At 42.5% G+C, this 17,754-nt stretch overlaps 1 long non-coding RNA gene across 1 annotated transcript; it reads right to left on the bottom strand.

Annotated features, from left to right (window-relative positions):
* Positions 1-1,925, bottom strand: LOC133950591 (uncharacterized). The gene is made up of 3 exons (XR_009920389.1): positions 1,585-1,925; positions 861-936; positions 1-167 (listed from the first exon to the last, which is right to left on the bottom strand). It is a non-coding gene; the product is annotated as an uncharacterized LOC133950591 (long non-coding RNA).
* Positions 1,926-17,754: the final 15,829 nt, after the last annotated feature.

Raw genomic sequence — 17,754 nt, 5'->3', positions numbered from 1 at the left:
ACCGGGAGGCGGAGTCCCCGGGCGCAGTTGTTGAGAGGAGGTCTCAGATACGGTGTTGTGGGCTACATTAGCCTTTATTACGCCGCTCATCATGTGTGATGACCCTCCTGCTAATGCGGTCGGGGCTCCTTCTTGTCCAATCGTGCCAGTCCGGGCACCGGCAACACCTAGGGGAGAGGAAGGGGGAGAAGAAATGATGTCAGGAACCAAGGAAAACGCATCAGATTCTGTGATGTTGTTGAGCGGGTCCGGTAGCTGGTGGATTTGGGCCTCTATCTGTTGTGTGTGTCTGTTTGGCCTTGATTGTATACTAGTAGTCGGTAAGTCTGGGGTGTTTGGGGATGGTAGTGTCACTGAAGTGTTGGGTCTGGTGAATTTCTGTCGGACGGGGGAAGGGTGGGGATCGGATGTTATTCCTCCCGTCTCCTGAGGGACCTGTTTGGGTCCCCAGGAGACTGTTTTTACCTTTGATAGGGAGGGGGTGGGGATGTTTGAGTCTTCAGGGGCTAGTTTAAGCTCCCTGGTGAGACTGGGGGGAGTCAGTTGTGGGTGAGCCCTCTGTGTCTGTAGAGGGCTCTTCTTGAGTATGGGCGGGTGGGGTAGTACGTTCGGGGGGGTGTTATTCTGTGATCTTGATGTAGGTAAAGCAAGTCGTGTGTGTTGGTGTAATGGGGTCCTGGTTTGGGGGAGGGGGAAAGTCATGTGTCTGAAAGTCGGGTGTGGGCCATATTGAGTACGTCGAGAAGGTTGTGGTTGTTGAGTGTCCATGGCAGGTACTGTCCGGGGTGGGGTAGGGGTGGGGAGGAGGGGTGTACGATATTGTCGAGTCCTGTGTGGCTGGGATGTCAGTGGGAACTTACTGGAGGCTGGCAGTGGTGGAAATTCGTCCTCGTCGGATAATTCCGGGATGGTGGAGAGGGAACTCCCCAACCTGCTCTTGTGTGTGGAAAGAGGTTTTTGTTTGTTAATCATGTTGCGGTGTTGTGTGTGTCTGTTCAATGCATGTTCGGTGGCTGTAATTGTGTCTGGCCTGAAGCGTTGCCCGTATCTCCTTCTAGCCCAACCAATGGCTATCTGTAGTGCTGTAGTGTTATGTGTTGTCTGGCTGAGAGTATGTATGGTGTTGGCGTAGTGTTCTTGTAATATAGTCATGTTTGTTTTCATCCAGTGTGTTGTATTGTTTTGTATTTTGTGTCGTGTGGTGTCAGAGGGTGTGGCTGGTTTGATGAATTCTGATAGTCTGTTGACCTGCCTCATCATTCCTGGTGGAAAGGTGTTAGTTGCAAGTGAGTGATCGGTTGTATGTTTATGGTGTATGGCCTGAATTAAACGGAATAGTTTTTTGGCTGCGGCTCGAGTTTCCGGGTCAGGTGCATGATTGAGTATGTGGGTGGGTGTTGTGTCTGTGTATGTGGTCCTGGGTGTAATGTTGTATTTGTTTTGTGGTGTTGAATGCGTGTTAATTGACATCAGTGGTGGTAGTGTTGTGTGCATGAGCTGTGGTCTGAGCCCTTGGCCACTCGACGCTACGGTCTTAGCTCTGTTAAAAAACATATTTTGATAATCACTGGTGGGGGTTCTTACCCTGGCAGCGTCGGTGAAGGTCTCATGGAGGTCCAACAGTGGTCTGGTTGATCTGCTCCTGGCCGTCCTTTGCCGAGCTGGGGTGCTGGATTGTTCGGTGAGGTTTTACCAGCTGTGCTCCAGCGAGATGGTCTTTGGCCTCTGGTGCCCTGGTGCCTGGTGGGGACACTGATACAAAAAAGAGGAGCTCCGGTGTGCTCGTCCCAGTGCGAGATAGAGTTTGTCCGGGAGGTCTCCAGAATGTTATTAAAAGTGTTTAACCCACAGAAAAAATGCACCAAAAAGCATGGGTCCAGATCTAGTCCCCTGGCACAGTTTCTTAAAAAGGGGGGGAGGAGATCTCAAAAAAGTTTTTGAGAGGAACAAGTAATCTCCATCTCAAAAGCAAAAAAGGAGGAGAGGAGGTCCTTTTTGCGATATAAAACTGTGTTTTTTGGAGGAAGACAAGGCCTCGGGCAGAAGCCCCCCAGGATGATCAAAAATTCTAACTTTTAAATAATTAAAAACAAATAGTCTCAATAGTTAAAAAGCAAAAAAGCTGCTTTAAAACAAGAGATAAAAGATAAAAGATAAAAAGAGTCTAAGGTTACGTACCGTAGAGTGGTTAAAATCCCTGACGTTTCGCAGTGTTTGTTGCTTCTTCAGAGGAGGCTGTTCAGACTGGTAGCTCTGGTGGTTTAAAAGTGTTGAAGGAGGGAAAGTTGTCCTTCCTCCAAGGCTCAAACCACCTATCAGTTGGTTGTATTTGCAAATTGGTCGTTTGTGATTGGGCTAGAAGGGCAGATCCTGTTTGAATTTTGGAGGGAAAATTAGGGTCCCATCTGATTGGTTGCTTTGGGGGGCGGTGGCTAGAAAATATCCAGGTAATTTTATCTGGTGTGTACTGTTTAACAATAACTATGGCCTCAGGGTTAAGGTCTAGGTTCTTAACGTGGAGGACCTGGGTTCGAATCCCCAGGGGGAATGAAACTTATGGAATTCCCCATGAAGGAAATCATTGTTCCTTCTACAACGTGAAAATATCTTTGTTGTATAGGCTGTTTAACCAGATGTGGGGGGGATTTTGTTGTGTTTTTCGTATGTTATTCTACACTAGGTTACCTTCCAGCCGGATTGGAGCTCACAAGATTTGAACTGATTGTCTATTTTCTACAATCACTGTGGCAACGGGGATGGACCCAGGACTTTGGCGTGGGGGATCCGGGTTCAAGGACCGCCCCGGGGCACCTAAACAGAAGTTTACAGGGATGGGCTCAGGACTTTGGCGTCGGGGATCCAAGTTCAAGACTGCCCCAGGACATCAAACAGGGGTCGCTGTTGTTGGGGTTACACGTGAGGGAAGCTGTCCCTCCGTATATAGTTGTTATCGATTTTTTGTTTAAGGTAAGAAGCTCTTGTGATTGGAAGGTCTATCCATCACTGGGTGGAAAGTCTGTGTGTGTACATGTGCGTGTGTGTGAGTGTGTGTGTGCGTAGATATGTATGTGTGTGTGTGAAGATGTAAGTGTGTGTGTTATTATTTATATGGTTATTGTATTAAACGTATGTTCCAACCGGATTGTTATTCATAGGTCAGTGGCACGGGCGGGGTTAGGTTTGGGTTAGGGTTGGGGTTTAGGATTCAGGGGTTTGATTTTTGTGGCACTGGCCTACTGACCTATTTCGTTCAAACCGGTTGGAAATTTGACAGTGTGGTGATAGTCAGGTTGGTAGAGTACAGCTCCACCATCCCGGGGACCAGGGTTCAATCCCCAGGCAGAGCACAACAGTCAGGACCATGGGGCAGAGAAAGGGGCAGGTCAGGATACTCTACGGGCCTGTCGCAACTGGATGGTGTCATCATTCAGGCCCGTAGGCACAATGGTGTTCATTTTATGGATCCATAATTTTTCTGCCCTCTTTCTCTGCCCAACAGTCCATTGGTCGTTGCTCTCCAAACCTGAGATTATTAGTTTATTGGTGGGGTGTTGCTGGAAATGTTTGACCAGGTGGGTGGTTAATTTGCCTTCCCCAATGCTATACATATGTTGTTTGAGGCGTGTAAGTATTGTATGTTTCGTCTCTCCTATATAGTGTTTATGGCAAGTGGTGCATGTGATAATGTATATTACGTTAGTAGTGTTAAGGGAGAATGTGCCGAGTGTTGGAAATGCTGTGGTGCTGTGGGGGTTGGATATAAATTTTCTATTTTTGTAATGTGTAATATATTGTATTTGAATGGGGGGTCTATTGTCTGTAAATTTGGATTTTATGAGGAGGCTATGGAGACTTTGATTTTTTCTATATGCTGAAATTGTGTTGTGGTTATGGAAGGCCGGATGTATTGTTTGGGTGTAGGAGAAGTTTTGTTTAATGAGGTTATGGAGTCTGGTTGTTTGATGAGAGAATGTAGATATGAATGGAATTAATATGGGTTTGATTTCCAGGTTATGGGGAGGATGATTGGTTGTGGTCTCGGAGAGAGGGTTAGGGTTATGGTTAGGGTTAGGGTTTAGGTACTGGGTTGAGTTAGGTTTAGGATTGGGGCCTAGGTTAGGGTTAGTAGGGTTAATAGGGTTAGGGTTAGGGTTTAGGAACTGGGTTGGGTTAGGGTTAGGATTGGGGCCTAGGTTAGGGTTAGGGTTAGGGTTCTGGGTTGGGTTAGGATTAGGATTGGGGCCTAGGTTAGAGTTAGTAGGGTTAGTATGGTTAGGGTTAGGGTTTAAACTAGGGAGATAGGTGGATTTTATTGTTGGGGGCCCTGTGGTTGGGAGTCCCTCCGAGACCGGAGACTGGGGTGGAGCGTCTGGGTTGTTGGAGCGAGTGAGAGCGAGAGAGGCCAAAGTGCTATTTTTGATGTGGCGGAGGAACCGTTTTGAATAGCCCCTGTGTCTGAGTGCGGAGAAAAGGAGTGAAATGGATATATGTAGGTCTATGGATGTAGAAGATAATCTATAAAAACGGATGATTTGTGATTTTATTATGCCTTTAAACGTGTGCTTCGGGTGATAGCTTTTTTTATGGAGAAGTGCATGTGTGTCCGTAGTTTTGAAATATACTTTGGTGAGTAATTTGGTGAAAGCCGAATTAGGGGGATGTTCAAAAAAAACCGTTGTATCCAGAAAATTAACTTGAGCCGGGTCTATGATATATTTTACTTTGATAGATGGGTGATGGTTATTGAGTGGGTTAGGGTTAGGGTTAGGGTTAGGGTTAGGGTTAGGGTTAGGGTTAGGGTTAGGGTTAGGGTTAGGTAAGAACGGTAATATCCGTGGACCGACCCCGTCGGTCCAACGTTATGCACGGGCCACTCCTGGAACATAGGGTGCCCCTCACTCGGTAAAATAACCTTGCACAAACACTATTAAACATTGTTGTCTTTACGTGTGGGTAGGTTTCTAAAGAAGCTAAACCCTTTTACATGGTAGGTGGTAGTCTTAGTTCTCAGGTGAGTATAATCTTCTCAAGTTAGAGTTTAGGTAGTTCTCAGGTGAGTATAATGTTCTCAAATTAGAGTTTTAGGTTGTTCCAAAAATTCTGCTACAATGCAGTTGTTATAAGTAGACCATTTGCCATCAGTTTGGTTTTAAATCATCCCTGGTTGGGGTAGGTAATTCCTTTTATTTTCCTTTTTTCAGGTAAGGTAATTACATAGGTAAGTATCAGTTAATACTGTAATAACACATCCATAGTTGCAATCTTTAAGCCCGCCGCGACGTTTCGATTGAAATAAATCTTCTTCAGGCTTGGGCTTAAGATGTGTAATAAGTGGTAATAAACACAAGTCATTTTGCTTTGTTTATGTTGAGTGCATGGAGCATTTTGTCCTATGCTGGCTGAGGTCAGAGTGAGCAGTGAGCTGTTTGCTGTTCTGCCTTTATATACTCTGTGAAGCTCCTCCCCTTTCTTTTACAAAACTCTTTTCGAGACAATGTGAAGGGTGGATTCAATTGAGGTGTAAGGTGGGTAATTCCTTCTTTTAAGGTAATTTACCAGGTAAGTATGTGTCATACAGTTGTGTTAATGTTTTTTTCGGTTTGAAATAAAACATGCAGTAAATCCAATGGTGTTGTCTGTAATTCCTTCTTTATTCCTTTTTACAGGTAAGGTAATTACACAGGTGAATATTCTGTATTGTAGTTATGTACATGTTTCTTCGGTTTGAAATAAAACATGTAATAAACCAATTGGTGTTGTTTGTGAATAATTCCTCCCTTTTTCCTCTTTACAGTTAAAAAAGGAAAAAAGGTGAATACTTCGTAGTGTTTAAATCTCAGTCATTCCACCTTCCACTACCCAGCCAAAACCATGTCTTTCTTCATATATACGCTGTCCAACAGCATCGTCCCTGAACCAGATGGGATGGGGGTTAGGATGAGGGCAAGGGGTCCTGTGGTTAGGTTTAGGGTTAGGGGTCTAGGGTTAGGGTTAGGGTAAGAGGATTTGGGGTAGGGGTAGTAGAAAGCAGGGTCCGTCGGGAGCCGTTAATTCCTTGGCCTCTTTCTCGCCGGTTACTTTGTGGGAAACGATTCCTAAAATTGGACAGTATCGGTCCAACATGGAGAAGACTGAAGTAGTGTTTTAGAGGGGCACCCCAATGCTGTTCCAGGCGGCACTGGCCAGGGTTAGGTAAGAACGGTAATATCCGTGGACCGACCCCGTCGGTCCAACGTTATGCACGGGCCACTCCTGGAACATAGGGTGCCCCTCACTCGGTAAAATAACCTTGCACAAACACTATTAAACATTGTTGTCTTTACGTGTGGGTAGGTTTCTAAAGAAGCTAAACCCTTTTACATGGTAGGTGGTAGTCTTAGTTCTCAGGTGAGTATAATCTTCTCAAGTTAGAGTTTAGGTAGTTCTCAGGTGAGTATAATGTTCTCAAATTAGAGTTTTAGGTTGTTCCAAAAATTCTGCTACAATGCAGTTGTTATAAGTAGACCATTTGCCATCAGTTTGGTTTTAAATCATCCCTGGTTGGGGTAGGTAATTCCTTTTATTTTCCTTTTTTCAGGTAAGGTAATTACATAGGTAAGTATCAGTTAATACTGTAATAACACATCCATAGTTGCAATCTTTAAGCCCGCCGCGACGTTTCGATTGAAATAAATCTTCTTCAGGCTTGGGCTTAAGATGTGTAATAAGTGGTAATAAACACAAGTCATTTTGCTTTGTTTATGTTGAGTGCATGGAGCATTTTGTCCTATGCTGGCTGAGGTCAGAGTGAGCAGTGAGCTGTTTGCTGTTCTGCCTTTATATACTCTGTGAAGCTCCTCCCCTTTCTTTTACAAAACTCTTTTCGAGACAATGTGAAGGGTGGATTCAATTGAGGTGTAAGGTGGGTAATTCCTTCTTTTAAGGTAATTTACCAGGTAAGTATGTGTCATACAGTTGTGTTAATGTTTTTTTCGGTTTGAAATAAAACATGCAGTAAATCCAATGGTGTTGTCTGTAATTCCTTCTTTATTCCTTTTTACAGGTAAGGTAATTACACAGGTGAATATTCTGTATTGTAGTTATGTACATGTTTCTTCGGTTTGAAATAAAACATGTAATAAACCAATTGGTGTTGTTTGTGAATAATTCCTCCCTTTTTCCTCTTTACAGTTAAAAAAGGAAAAAAGGTGAATACTTCGTAGTGTTTAAATCTCAGTCATTCCACCTTCCACTACCCAGCCAAAACCATGTCTTTCTTCATATATACGCTGTCCAACAGCATCGTCCCTGAACCAGATGGGATGGGGGTTAGGATGAGGGCAAGGGGTCCTGTGGTTAGGTTTAGGGTTAGGGGTCTAGGGTTAGGGTTAGGGTAAGAGGATTTGGGGTAGGGGTAGTAGAAAGCAGGGTCCGTCGGGAGCCGTTAATTCCTTGGCCTCTTTCTCGCCGGTTACTTTGTGGGAAACGATTCCTAAAATTGGACAGTATCGGTCCAACATGGAGAAGACTGAAGTAGTGTTTTAGAGGGGCACCCCAATGCTGTTCCAGGCGGCACTGGCCAGGGTTAGGTAAGAACGGTAATATCCGTGGACCGACCCCGTCGGTCCAACGTTATGCACGGGCCACTCCTGGAACATAGGGTGCCCCTCACTCGGTAAAATAACCTTGCACAAACACTATTAAACATTGTTGTCTTTACGTGTGGGTAGGTTTCTAAAGAAGCTAAACCCTTTTACATGGTAGGTGGTAGTCTTAGTTCTCAGGTGAGTATAATCTTCTCAAGTTAGAGTTTAGGTAGTTCTCAGGTGAGTATAATGTTCTCAAATTAGAGTTTTAGGTTGTTCCAAAAATTCTGCTACAATGCAGTTGTTATAAGTAGACCATTTGCCATCAGTTTGGTTTTAAATCATCCCTGGTTGGGGTAGGTAATTCCTTTTATTTTCCTTTTTTCAGGTAAGGTAATTACATAGGTAAGTATCAGTTAATACTGTAATAACACATCCATAGTTGCAATCTTTAAGCCCGCCGCGACGTTTCGATTGAAATAAATCTTCTTCAGGCTTGGGCTTAAGATGTGTAATAAGTGGTAATAAACACAAGTCATTTTGCTTTGTTTATGTTGAGTGCATGGAGCATTTTGTCCTATGCTGGCTGAGGTCAGAGTGAGCAGTGAGCTGTTTGCTGTTCTGCCTTTATATACTCTGTGAAGCTCCTCCCCTTTCTTTTACAAAACTCTTTTCGAGACAATGTGAAGGGTGGATTCAATTGAGGTGTAAGGTGGGTAATTCCTTCTTTTAAGGTAATTTACCAGGTAAGTATGTGTCATACAGTTGTGTTAATGTTTTTTTCGGTTTGAAATAAAACATGCAGTAAATCCAATGGTGTTGTCTGTAATTCCTTCTTTATTCCTTTTTACAGGTAAGGTAATTACACAGGTGAATATTCTGTATTGTAGTTATGTACATGTTTCTTCGGTTTGAAATAAAACATGTAATAAACCAATTGGTGTTGTTTGTGAATAATTCCTCCCTTTTTCCTCTTTACAGTTAAAAAAGGAAAAAAGGTGAATACTTCGTAGTGTTTAAATCTCAGTCATTCCACCTTCCACTACCCAGCCAAAACCATGTCTTTCTTCATATATACGCTGTCCAACAGCATCGTCCCTGAACCAGATGGGATGGGGGTTAGGATGAGGGCAAGGGGTCCTGTGGTTAGGTTTAGGGTTAGGGGTCTAGGGTTAGGGTTAGGGTAAGAGGATTTGGGGTAGGGGTAGTAGAAAGCAGGGTCCGTCGGGAGCCGTTAATTCCTTGGCCTCTTTCTCGCCGGTTACTTTGTGGGAAACGATTCCTAAAATTGGACAGTATCGGTCCAACATGGAGAAGACTGAAGTAGTGTTTTAGAGGGGCACCCCAATGCTGTTCCAGGCGGCACTGGCCAGGGTTAGGTAAGAACGGTAATATCCGTGGACCGACCCCGTCGGTCCAACGTTATGCACGGGCCACTCCTGGAACATAGGGTGCCCCTCACTCGGTAAAATAACCTTGCACAAACACTATTAAACATTGTTGTCTTTACGTGTGGGTAGGTTTCTAAAGAAGCTAAACCCTTTTACATGGTAGGTGGTAGTCTTAGTTCTCAGGTGAGTATAATCTTCTCAAGTTAGAGTTTAGGTAGTTCTCAGGTGAGTATAATGTTCTCAAATTAGAGTTTTAGGTTGTTCCAAAAATTCTGCTACAATGCAGTTGTTATAAGTAGACCATTTGCCATCAGTTTGGTTTTAAATCATCCCTGGTTGGGGTAGGTAATTCCTTTTATTTTCCTTTTTTCAGGTAAGGTAATTACATAGGTAAGTATCAGTTAATACTGTAATAACACATCCATAGTTGCAATCTTTAAGCCCGCCGCGACGTTTCGATTGAAATAAATCTTCTTCAGGCTTGGGCTTAAGATGTGTAATAAGTGGTAATAAACACAAGTCATTTTGCTTTGTTTATGTTGAGTGCATGGAGCATTTTGTCCTATGCTGGCTGAGGTCAGAGTGAGCAGTGAGCTGTTTGCTGTTCTGCCTTTATATACTCTGTGAAGCTCCTCCCCTTTCTTTTACAAAACTCTTTTCGAGACAATGTGAAGGGTGGATTCAATTGAGGTGTAAGGTGGGTAATTCCTTCTTTTAAGGTAATTTACCAGGTAAGTATGTGTCATACAGTTGTGTTAATGTTTTTTTCGGTTTGAAATAAAACATGCAGTAAATCCAATGGTGTTGTCTGTAATTCCTTCTTTATTCCTTTTTACAGGTAAGGTAATTACACAGGTGAATATTCTGTATTGTAGTTATGTACATGTTTCTTCGGTTTGAAATAAAACATGTAATAAACCAATTGGTGTTGTTTGTGAATAATTCCTCCCTTTTTCCTCTTTACAGTTAAAAAAGGAAAAAAGGTGAATACTTCGTAGTGTTTAAATCTCAGTCATTCCACCTTCCACTACCCAGCCAAAACCATGTCTTTCTTCATATATACGCTGTCCAACAGCATCGTCCCTGAACCAGATGGGATGGGGGTTAGGATGAGGGCAAGGGGTCCTGTGGTTAGGTTTAGGGTTAGGGGTCTAGGGTTAGGGTTAGGGTAAGAGGATTTGGGGTAGGGGTAGTAGAAAGCAGGGTCCGTCGGGAGCCGTTAATTCCTTGGCCTCTTTCTCGCCGGTTACTTTGTGGGAAACGATTCCTAAAATTGGACAGTATCGGTCCAACATGGAGAAGACTGAAGTAGTGTTTTAGAGGGGCACCCCAATGCTGTTCCAGGCGGCACTGGCCAGGGTTAGGTAAGAACGGTAATATCCGTGGACCGACCCCGTCGGTCCAACGTTATGCACGGGCCACTCCTGGAACATAGGGTGCCCCTCACTCGGTAAAATAACCTTGCACAAACACTATTAAACATTGTTGTCTTTACGTGTGGGTAGGTTTCTAAAGAAGCTAAACCCTTTTACATGGTAGGTGGTAGTCTTAGTTCTCAGGTGAGTATAATCTTCTCAAGTTAGAGTTTAGGTAGTTCTCAGGTGAGTATAATGTTCTCAAATTAGAGTTTTAGGTTGTTCCAAAAATTCTGCTACAATGCAGTTGTTATAAGTAGACCATTTGCCATCAGTTTGGTTTTAAATCATCCCTGGTTGGGGTAGGTAATTCCTTTTATTTTCCTTTTTTCAGGTAAGGTAATTACATAGGTAAGTATCAGTTAATACTGTAATAACACATCCATAGTTGCAATCTTTAAGCCCGCCGCGACGTTTCGATTGAAATAAATCTTCTTCAGGCTTGGGCTTAAGATGTGTAATAAGTGGTAATAAACACAAGTCATTTTGCTTTGTTTATGTTGAGTGCATGGAGCATTTTGTCCTATGCTGGCTGAGGTCAGAGTGAGCAGTGAGCTGTTTGCTGTTCTGCCTTTATATACTCTGTGAAGCTCCTCCCCTTTCTTTTACAAAACTCTTTTCGAGACAATGTGAAGGGTGGATTCAATTGAGGTGTAAGGTGGGTAATTCCTTCTTTTAAGGTAATTTACCAGGTAAGTATGTGTCATACAGTTGTGTTAATGTTTTTTTCGGTTTGAAATAAAACATGCAGTAAATCCAATGGTGTTGTCTGTAATTCCTTCTTTATTCCTTTTTACAGGTAAGGTAATTACACAGGTGAATATTCTGTATTGTAGTTATGTACATGTTTCTTCGGTTTGAAATAAAACATGTAATAAACCAATTGGTGTTGTTTGTGAATAATTCCTCCCTTTTTCCTCTTTACAGTTAAAAAAGGAAAAAAGGTGAATACTTCGTAGTGTTTAAATCTCAGTCATTCCACCTTCCACTACCCAGCCAAAACCATGTCTTTCTTCATATATACGCTGTCCAACAGCATCGTCCCTGAACCAGATGGGATGGGGGTTAGGATGAGGGCAAGGGGTCCTGTGGTTAGGTTTAGGGTTAGGGGTCTAGGGTTAGGGTTAGGGTAAGAGGATTTGGGGTAGGGGTAGTAGAAAGCAGGGTCCGTCGGGAGCCGTTAATTCCTTGGCCTCTTTCTCGCCGGTTACTTTGTGGGAAACGATTCCTAAAATTGGACAGTATCGGTCCAACATGGAGAAGACTGAAGTAGTGTTTTAGAGGGGCACCCCAATGCTGTTCCAGGCGGCACTGGCCAGGGTTAGGTAAGAACGGTAATATCCGTGGACCGACCCCGTCGGTCCAACGTTATGCACGGGCCACTCCTGGAACATAGGGTGCCCCTCACTCGGTAAAATAACCTTGCACAAACACTATTAAACATTGTTGTCTTTACGTGTGGGTAGGTTTCTAAAGAAGCTAAACCCTTTTACATGGTAGGTGGTAGTCTTAGTTCTCAGGTGAGTATAATCTTCTCAAGTTAGAGTTTAGGTAGTTCTCAGGTGAGTATAATGTTCTCAAATTAGAGTTTTAGGTTGTTCCAAAAATTCTGCTACAATGCAGTTGTTATAAGTAGACCATTTGCCATCAGTTTGGTTTTAAATCATCCCTGGTTGGGGTAGGTAATTCCTTTTATTTTCCTTTTTTCAGGTAAGGTAATTACATAGGTAAGTATCAGTTAATACTGTAATAACACATCCATAGTTGCAATCTTTAAGCCCGCCGCGACGTTTCGATTGAAATAAATCTTCTTCAGGCTTGGGCTTAAGATGTGTAATAAGTGGTAATAAACACAAGTCATTTTGCTTTGTTTATGTTGAGTGCATGGAGCATTTTGTCCTATGCTGGCTGAGGTCAGAGTGAGCAGTGAGCTGTTTGCTGTTCTGCCTTTATATACTCTGTGAAGCTCCTCCCCTTTCTTTTACAAAACTCTTTTCGAGACAATGTGAAGGGTGGATTCAATTGAGGTGTAAGGTGGGTAATTCCTTCTTTTAAGGTAATTTACCAGGTAAGTATGTGTCATACAGTTGTGTTAATGTTTTTTTCGGTTTGAAATAAAACATGCAGTAAATCCAATGGTGTTGTCTGTAATTCCTTCTTTATTCCTTTTTACAGGTAAGGTAATTACACAGGTGAATATTCTGTATTGTAGTTATGTACATGTTTCTTCGGTTTGAAATAAAACATGTAATAAACCAATTGGTGTTGTTTGTGAATAATTCCTCCCTTTTTCCTCTTTACAGTTAAAAAAGGAAAAAAGGTGAATACTTCGTAGTGTTTAAATCTCAGTCATTCCACCTTCCACTACCCAGCCAAAACCATGTCTTTCTTCATATATACGCTGTCCAACAGCATCGTCCCTGAACCAGATGGGATGGGGGTTAGGATGAGGGCAAGGGGTCCTGTGGTTAGGTTTAGGGTTAGGGGTCTAGGGTTAGGGTTAGGGTAAGAGGATTTGGGGTAGGGGTAGTAGAAAGCAGGGTCCGTCGGGAGCCGTTAATTCCTTGGCCTCTTTCTCGCCGGTTACTTTGTGGGAAACGATTCCTAAAATTGGACAGTATCGGTCCAACATGGAGAAGACTGAAGTAGTGTTTTAGAGGGGCACCCCAATGCTGTTCCAGGCGGCACTGGCCAGGGTTAGGTAAGAACGGTAATATCCGTGGACCGACCCCGTCGGTCCAACGTTATGCACGGGCCACTCCTGGAACATAGGGTGCCCCTCACTCGGTAAAATAACCTTGCACAAACACTATTAAACATTGTTGTCTTTACGTGTGGGTAGGTTTCTAAAGAAGCTAAACCCTTTTACATGGTAGGTGGTAGTCTTAGTTCTCAGGTGAGTATAATCTTCTCAAGTTAGAGTTTAGGTAGTTCTCAGGTGAGTATAATGTTCTCAAATTAGAGTTTTAGGTTGTTCCAAAAATTCTGCTACAATGCAGTTGTTATAAGTAGACCATTTGCCATCAGTTTGGTTTTAAATCATCCCTGGTTGGGGTAGGTAATTCCTTTTATTTTCCTTTTTTCAGGTAAGGTAATTACATAGGTAAGTATCAGTTAATACTGTAATAACACATCCATAGTTGCAATCTTTAAGCCCGCCGCGACGTTTCGATTGAAATAAATCTTCTTCAGGCTTGGGCTTAAGATGTGTAATAAGTGGTAATAAACACAAGTCATTTTGCTTTGTTTATGTTGAGTGCATGGAGCATTTTGTCCTATGCTGGCTGAGGTCAGAGTGAGCAGTGAGCTGTTTGCTGTTCTGCCTTTATATACTCTGTGAAGCTCCTCCCCTTTCTTTTACAAAACTCTTTTCGAGACAATGTGAAGGGTGGATTCAATTGAGGTGTAAGGTGGGTAATTCCTTCTTTTAAGGTAATTTACCAGGTAAGTATGTGTCATACAGTTGTGTTAATGTTTTTTTCGGTTTGAAATAAAACATGCAGTAAATCCAATGGTGTTGTCTGTAATTCCTTCTTTATTCCTTTTTACAGGTAAGGTAATTACACAGGTGAATATTCTGTATTGTAGTTATGTACATGTTTCTTCGGTTTGAAATAAAACATGTAATAAACCAATTGGTGTTGTTTGTGAATAATTCCTCCCTTTTTCCTCTTTACAGTTAAAAAAGGAAAAAAGGTGAATACTTCGTAGTGTTTAAATCTCAGTCATTCCACCTTCCACTACCCAGCCAAAACCATGTCTTTCTTCATATATACGCTGTCCAACAGCATCGTCCCTGAACCAGATGGGATGGGGGTTAGGATGAGGGCAAGGGGTCCTGTGGTTAGGTTTAGGGTTAGGGGTCTAGGGTTAGGGTTAGGGTAAGAGGATTTGGGGTAGGGGTAGTAGAAAGCAGGGTCCGTCGGGAGCCGTTAATTCCTTGGCCTCTTTCTCGCCGGTTACTTTGTGGGAAACGATTCCTAAAATTGGACAGTATCGGTCCAACATGGAGAAGACTGAAGTAGTGTTTTAGAGGGGCACCCCAATGCTGTTCCAGGCGGCACTGGCCAGGGTTAGGTAAGAACGGTAATATCCGTGGACCGACCCCGTCGGTCCAACGTTATGCACGGGCCACTCCTGGAACATAGGGTGCCCCTCACTCGGTAAAATAACCTTGCACAAACACTATTAAACATTGTTGTCTTTACGTGTGGGTAGGTTTCTAAAGAAGCTAAACCCTTTTACATGGTAGGTGGTAGTCTTAGTTCTCAGGTGAGTATAATCTTCTCAAGTTAGAGTTTAGGTAGTTCTCAGGTGAGTATAATGTTCTCAAATTAGAGTTTTAGGTTGTTCCAAAAATTCTGCTACAATGCAGTTGTTATAAGTAGACCATTTGCCATCAGTTTGGTTTTAAATCATCCCTGGTTGGGGTAGGTAATTCCTTTTATTTTCCTTTTTTCAGGTAAGGTAATTACATAGGTAAGTATCAGTTAATACTGTAATAACACATCCATAGTTGCAATCTTTAAGCCCGCCGCGACGTTTCGATTGAAATAAATCTTCTTCAGGCTTGGGCTTAAGATGTGTAATAAGTGGTAATAAACACAAGTCATTTTGCTTTGTTTATGTTGAGTGCATGGAGCATTTTGTCCTATGCTGGCTGAGGTCAGAGTGAGCAGTGAGCTGTTTGCTGTTCTGCCTTTATATACTCTGTGAAGCTCCTCCCCTTTCTTTTACAAAACTCTTTTCGAGACAATGTGAAGGGTGGATTCAATTGAGGTGTAAGGTGGGTAATTCCTTCTTTTAAGGTAATTTACCAGGTAAGTATGTGTCATACAGTTGTGTTAATGTTTTTTTCGGTTTGAAATAAAACATGCAGTAAATCCAATGGTGTTGTCTGTAATTCCTTCTTTATTCCTTTTTACAGGTAAGGTAATTACACAGGTGAATATTCTGTATTGTAGTTATGTACATGTTTCTTCGGTTTGAAATAAAACATGTAATAAACCAATTGGTGTTGTTTGTGAATAATTCCTCCCTTTTTCCTCTTTACAGTTAAAAAAGGAAAAAAGGTGAATACTTCGTAGTGTTTAAATCTCAGTCATTCCACCTTCCACTACCCAGCCAAAACCATGTCTTTCTTCATATATACGCTGTCCAACAGCATCGTCCCTGAACCAGATGGGATGGGGGTTAGGATGAGGGCAAGGGGTCCTGTGGTTAGGTTTAGGGTTAGGGGTCTAGGGTTAGGGTTAGGGTAAGAGGATTTGGGGTAGGGGTAGTAGAAAGCAGGGTCCGTCGGGAGCCGTTAATTCCTTGGCCTCTTTCTCGCCGGTTACTTTGTGGGAAACGATTCCTAAAATTGGACAGTATCGGTCCAACATGGAGAAGACTGAAGTAGTGTTTTAGAGGGGCACCCCAATGCTGTTCCAGGCGGCACTGGCCAGGGTTAGGTAAGAACGGTAATATCCGTGGACCGACCCCGTCGGTCCAACGTTATGCACGGGCCACTCCTGGAACATAGGGTGCCCCTCACTCGGTAAAATAACCTTGCACAAACACTATTAAACATTGTTGTCTTTACGTGTGGGTAGGTTTCTAAAGAAGCTAAACCCTTTTACATGGTAGGTGGTAGTCTTAGTTCTCAGGTGAGTATAATCTTCTCAAGTTAGAGTTTAGGTAGTTCTCAGGTGAGTATAATGTTCTCAAATTAGAGTTTTAGGTTGTTCCAAAAATTCTGCTACAATGCAGTTGTTATAAGTAGACCATTTGCCATCAGTTTGGTTTTAAATCATCCCTGGTTGGGGTAGGTAATTCCTTTTATTTTCCTTTTTTCAGGTAAGGTAATTACATAGGTAAGTATCAGTTAATACTGTAATAACACATCCATAGTTGCAATCTTTAAGCCCGCCGCGACGTTTCGATTGAAATAAATCTTCTTCAGGCTTGGGCTTAAGATGTGTAATAAGTGGTAATAAACACAAGTCATTTTGCTTTGTTTATGTTGAGTGCATGGAGCATTTTGTCCTATGCTGGCTGAGGTCAGAGTGAGCAGTGAGCTGTTTGCTGTTCTGCCTTTATATACTCTGTGAAGCTCCTCCCCTTTCTTTTACAAAACTCTTTTCGAGACAATGTGAAGGGTGGATTCAATTGAGGTGTAAGGTGGGTAATTCCTTCTTTTAAGGTAATTTACCAGGTAAGTATGTGTCATACAGTTGTGTTAATGTTTTTTTCGGTTTGAAATAAAACATGCAGTAAATCCAATGGTGTTGTCTGTAATTCCTTCTTTATTCCTTTTTACAGGTAAGGTAATTACACAGGTGAATATTCTGTATTGTAGTTATGTACATGTTTCTTCGGTTTGAAATAAAACATGTAATAAACCAATTGGTGTTGTTTGTGAATAATTCCTCCCTTTTTCCTCTTTACAGTTAAAAAAGGAAAAAAGGTGAATACTTCGTAGTGTTTAAATCTCAGTCATTCCACCTTCCACTACCCAGCCAAAACCATGTCTTTCTTCATATATACGCTGTCCAACAGCATCGTCCCTGAACCAGATGGGATGGGGGTTAGGATGAGGGCAAGGGGTCCTGTGGTTAGGTTTAGGGTTAGGGGTCTAGGGTTAGGGTTAGGGTAAGAGGATTTGGGGTAGGGGTAGTAGAAAGCAGGGTCCGTCGGGAGCCGTTAATTCCTTGGCCTCTTTCTCGCCGGTTACTTTGTGGGAAACGATTCCTAAAATTGGACAGTATCGGTCCAACATGGAGAAGACTGAAGTAGTGTTTTAGAGGGGCACCCCAATGCTGTTCCAGGCGGCACTGGCCAGGGTTAGGTAAGAACGGTAATATCCGTGGACCGACCCCGTCGGTCCAACGTTATGCACGGGCCACTCCTGGAACATAGGGTGCCCCTCACTCGGTAAAATAACCTTGCACAAACACTATTAAACATTGTTGTCTTTACGTGTGGGTAGGTTTCTAAAGAAGCTAAACCCTTTTACATGGTAGGTGGTAGTCTTAGTTCTCAGGTGAGTATAATCTTCTCAAGTTAGAGTTTAGGTAGTTCTCAGGTGAGTATAATGTTCTCAAATTAGAGTTTTAGGTTGTTCCAAAAATTCTGCTACAATGCAGTTGTTATAAGTAGACCATTTGCCATCAGTTTGGTTTTAAATCATCCCTGGTTGGGGTAGGTAATTCCTTTTATTTTCCTTTTTTCAGGTAAGGTAATTACATAGGTAAGTATCAGTTAATACTGTAATAACACATCCATAGTTGCAATCTTTAAGCCCGCCGCGACGTTTCGATTGAAATAAATCTTCTTCAGGCTTGGGCTTAAGATGTGTAATAAGTGGTAATAAACACAAGTCATTTTGCTTTGTTTATGTTG

The sequence above is a fragment of the Platichthys flesus genome, unplaced genomic scaffold (assembly GCF_949316205.1).
Source record: "Platichthys flesus unplaced genomic scaffold, fPlaFle2.1 scaffold_54, whole genome shotgun sequence".
Lineage (NCBI taxonomy): Eukaryota > Metazoa > Chordata > Actinopteri > Pleuronectiformes > Pleuronectidae > Platichthys > Platichthys flesus.
The sequence above is the reverse complement of the archived record's forward strand: the minus strand, read 5'-3'. Positions and strand labels throughout refer to the sequence as shown.